At 48.2% G+C, this 4,355-nt stretch overlaps 1 long non-coding RNA gene across 2 annotated transcripts; it reads left to right on the top strand.

Annotated features, from left to right (window-relative positions):
• The first annotated feature begins 2,392 nt into the window (after positions 1-2,392).
• On the top strand, positions 2,393-4,089 carry LOC309639634. 2 transcript variants are annotated; one of them, XR_014251777.1, is made up of 3 exons: positions 2,403-2,677; positions 3,060-3,123; positions 3,716-4,089. It is a non-coding gene; the product is annotated as an uncharacterized lncRNA (long non-coding RNA). The 2 variants fall into 2 exon arrangements; XR_014251776.1 differs by having other exon boundaries at positions 2,393-3,123.
• The last annotated feature ends 266 nt before the right edge of the window (positions 4,090-4,355 follow it).

Below are 4,355 nucleotides of genomic sequence, written 5' to 3' on the forward strand. Positions count from 1 at the left end.
ACAGAGCTGCTGGGTCCTGCAGCTCTATCAGCCCTAATCACGGATGTTACACCAGAGCCCTGCTGGTGTGGTTGTAGGTTTGGGGGAGGAAACTGGTCTACAATCTTATGGTGAAATCTCTCTTTCATCACTCATCTCTGAGTCCCTGGGCCACGTCCTCCACGCGTGCTCCTCCAGAGGGATGGATTCCCCTCCCCTGTCAGGTGAGACAAAAGTTGGAGGGACTGCAGTGGGGCAACCCTTTCTCCAGGCCAGGAGAGGCCTCAGGACTGAGCTTTGGAAAACTCCCACCCGGAGAGCAGCCCTTTGCTACGGAGAAGCCTCTGGGCACATTCACAGGGACTCCTCTTCCCTCCCTCTGCCTGAGCCACTGGGATCTTCCTGGGTCTTCCCGGGGAGAACCTGGTGGGGCTCCTGGAGATAAAACCCAGGACGGCGTGGGCACCCCCCGACCCTGCGGCCACCAGGAGCTTCTCGCCCTCATGCGGGTCCTCACTCAGGCTCCGCCGTGGGTCAGTGTCACCAAGGTGTTCCTGCCAGCTGCTGCCCCAGGTGCGCAGGTCCTGGCCTGACCCTCTGCGTCCCCCGTCTCCAGATTTGAGGTGGTGGTCTGTCACGAGACCTCACTTCTCTGATGCCTCCAGGCAAAGTTGATTTTTAGTTTGTTCAGCTTTTCCTGGTTGTGGATGAAAGTGAAAGCTCCCAAGCTCTGGAATGTTAGAGCTGAAACCAGAAGTTTCATCTTTTAAAGAACTGAAGAGAGAAAAACAGCCTATTCTGAGGACCCAGATACTTAACCTTTTCTGCTGTTTCTCCTCCCCTTGTGAAGTCCTGGGTTTCCTCTGGTCTCTTTCTCTGCGGCCTGCGGAGGTGCCGCATCTTTTCTTTCACGGCAGGTCTGCTGGCGACACGTCTGGTTTCCTGCTTCTGAGAAGGTCTCAGCATCACCTTTACTGAAGGGTGTATCACCGGATGTGGAACTCTGGTGGACTCCATTTCTTTGAGCCCCGGAACTGAGTGTTCTGCTATCGTCTAATTTTATGTCTTCTCATGAGAACTGTGAGGACATTCCACACAATGACACACACGCAGGGAAACAGTGCGTGGAATGTCCTCACGGTTATTTCAAGGTTATTCTTTGTGTTTGCTTCTCAGCAGTTTGATTCTGATATGTGTACATATGACTCTCTCTGAATTTATCCTGTTTGGGGTTCACTTGGTTTTTTGAATATGTAACTTTGTGTTTTCGCAAATTGGGACGTGTGAGCAATTATTTCCTTCACCACACTCTTCCTCTCTTTCTGGAATTCTGGTGACATGAATGCTGGGCTTTCGTTTGTTTGTATTTGTATTGTCCCACAGGTCTTTGAGTCTCTGTTCTGGTTTTTCAGTATTATTCTCCTTGTTTCTCAGAATGGATAGTTTTTATTAATCTGTTATCAAGGCACTGACATTTTCCTTTGTAAACTCCATTCTGCTTCTGAGACCAGACAGTATTTTGTCTTTTGCTTATTGTATTTTTCAGCTCTAAATTTTCATTTGTTCCTTTTTTATCTTCTACTTCTTATCTGAATCTCTTTCTTTCCATTTGTTTAAAGAGTGCTCATGTTTCTTCTTGGAGCATAGTTATAACAGTTGTTTTAAAGGTTTGTCCACTAATTCCAACATCTGTGTCACCTGGACTTGGTGTCTTTTATTTGGAATTCCCTCTTGCAAGATATTGAGATGGTTCTGGTTCTTTTTTTTTTTTTAATATTTATTTATTTATTTGTTTGTTTGTTTATTTATTTATTTATTTATTATTCATTTAGGCTGTGCCGGGTCTTAGTTGCGGCATTCGGGATCTTAGTTGCGGCATACATGCGGGAGCTAGTTCCCCGACCAGGTATTGAACCTGGGCTACCTACATTGGGAGCACAGAGACTTACCCACTGGACCACCAGAGAAGTCCCGGTTCTGGTTCCCTAATGGCATATAATTTCAGATTGTATCCTGAACAGTTTAAATATTACATTATATGACTCTGGATCTTGCTTAAACTCTAAGGGGAAGGCTTGTTTTATAGGATAGTTGACCTGGTTAGGCACATGCAGCAAGTCCCTGCCTTTGTTGCATGGGCTGTGGTTCAGTTTCCATTCCAAAGCCTTGGAAGTGCTATGTGTGTCTGTCCTTCGTGTGCTCTAACCATCGGTCAGCCTGGGACCTGGGCACCAGTCTACCCTGGGCACAGTATTCAAAGCCTTGGTGTGCTGATGAGTAACAGAGCACATAGGCATGGGTCAGGGTGAGCCCAGTAGTAGTTCAGAAGCGCCCTTGTAGTTAGTGCCCTTTCTTGGTCTCCGTCTCCTCTGCCATCTCCCTGACACGTTACGGCTTTCAGGATCCCCCTTTCGTGTTCCTCCCCCCGCCCCACAGCATTCCAGCTAAGGAACCTGGTGTTTTAGTTTCCCTTTCTGTGTGCACAGTGCATACCCAGTGCCGGGGCTCGCGCTCAGGGCAAACTGCAACCCAGGACACTCATTACATCTCCGTGTGTGATACCGAAGCCTCCGGAATCCTGAGGGACCAAAAGAGGGAAGTGTCCAGTGAACTTCAGGACAGCGTCAGTGGGACACTCTGCAGGATAAGATGGTCGTCCAGATCTGCATTATTTATGTGCAGCAGTCTCTGTAGTATGGTGAGTGATGGCGGTAGGTGATGGAATGTCATTTCTAATATGGTCCCACTTAGGTATCAATGAGGTTAAACATATTATGTGCATTGTATGTGTGCCTTATTTTAGACAAAGTTCTAAACAATGGAAAAGATACAGTATTAATGTTAACGGTGATTTTCCTGATGATAGAATGTGGATGACTGTACTTTCTTTCTTTGACGCCCTGTGTCTTCTGATCGCCTCTCCCCGCCATCAGCGTGCATCACTTACACAACTAAACAAATGGGAAGCTTTTAAAACTTGGCCTTGTTCGCTGGCACCTTCCTCCCTGGGCACGTCTGGGTGAGAATGGCCCTGAATATCTCATCTTGTGAAACGCACGTGCGTTATCTCTCACTGGCAGAGCAGAGATCACAAAAATTCAATCAAAACAGCAGGTAGACTGGACACAGACATCCAAGTACAAGGTGAATCTCGGAATGCATCAGTAGTCTTATCCGTGCGTGAGCTTCACAGTGTCTCGTGTTTTCTTCCATGTACTAAGATGATCTACAAGTGAATAATTCCCAGCTAATTTATCCTTGCCTTCAGAATACATGAGTTCCCCTTTTAAATTAATGATTTCATCCCAGGAGAGTTATGTTTTAAAATGTCTGCCTTGGGCGAATATTAAAACAGCTGGGCTCCTGCTGACCGATGGAGGGGTGGGGAAGAGCAGACGGGTGTACTGGGGGTGCATGGATGTCGGGCGGGGCACAGACCCAAAGACCCCCTCCCCTCCCCCATCCGCAGAGCAGCCCACGTGGCTTGTCCACCTAGCTTGTCCCTGAGCCACAGGTGATACGACAGGGCCCAGCAAGTGACAGCTGCATGGGGTTAAAGAGAGATCTAGACAGAGTTCATGAAACCTAATTTAATGACTTATTCTCATCATTCAAGGGGAAACTCCAGGTTTAGGCAAGGCTTGGAGGAAAGTCTTTTTCACGATGACTTAAGTAAACCGCTTGTATTTCTCCATTATTAACCTTCCCTCTGGGTATCTGTGCTCCTGTTCATAAGGGCATGTCCGGAAGCGCTCTTTGCTGCTGCCAGGTAGGGCACTGCCCCCCACTTTCCCTCATCCCGGATCACCAGCCCAGGCCAGCTGACGCTGGGGCGTGTGGCTCTGCTCTCTGCAATTTTGTGAGATCACAGTCTTCTCTTTGTACCCTGAGCCCCCTTCACCCCGCCCAAGTCCTCTTGTTGTTGGCGAGATGCAACTTAAAGCAAACGCTGGGATCTTCCTGCCAAAGCACAGTGAGAAGACACAAGCAACCAAAAACGTGTGACCATCATATTGTAACTGGATGACAGCTGTTAAAATGAGTGAGATTTCCCATAAAGGATGTAATTACATTTTCATTGTGTTAAATAAAGGAAGAAAAGTAATACCAGCTCACGATCATTGCCTTTAATCTCCAGCAATCTCATTTACCTCTGAAATTGTTAGGGAATATCAGGCCAGGCAACTGCTGGCGCCGTGACTCCCGTGTAGGGGGCAGAAAATCTACCCCTGGGGGTGGGTGGGTGAGAAGCGTGCTCACCGGCTTTGGAGCAGGGCTGAGGGACGGCACCTTGGGGTCTCAGTCCACACCCTCCGCCAGCCTCTGTCCAAACCCCACAGTGTGAGCGGGGCGCTGGCCTGGGGTGGTTATGTAAT

Source organism: Balaenoptera physalus (genome assembly GCF_965194825.1).
Source record: "Balaenoptera physalus genome assembly, chromosome: 12".
In the NCBI taxonomy this organism is placed as follows: Eukaryota; Metazoa; Chordata; class Mammalia; order Artiodactyla; family Balaenopteridae; genus Balaenoptera; species Balaenoptera physalus.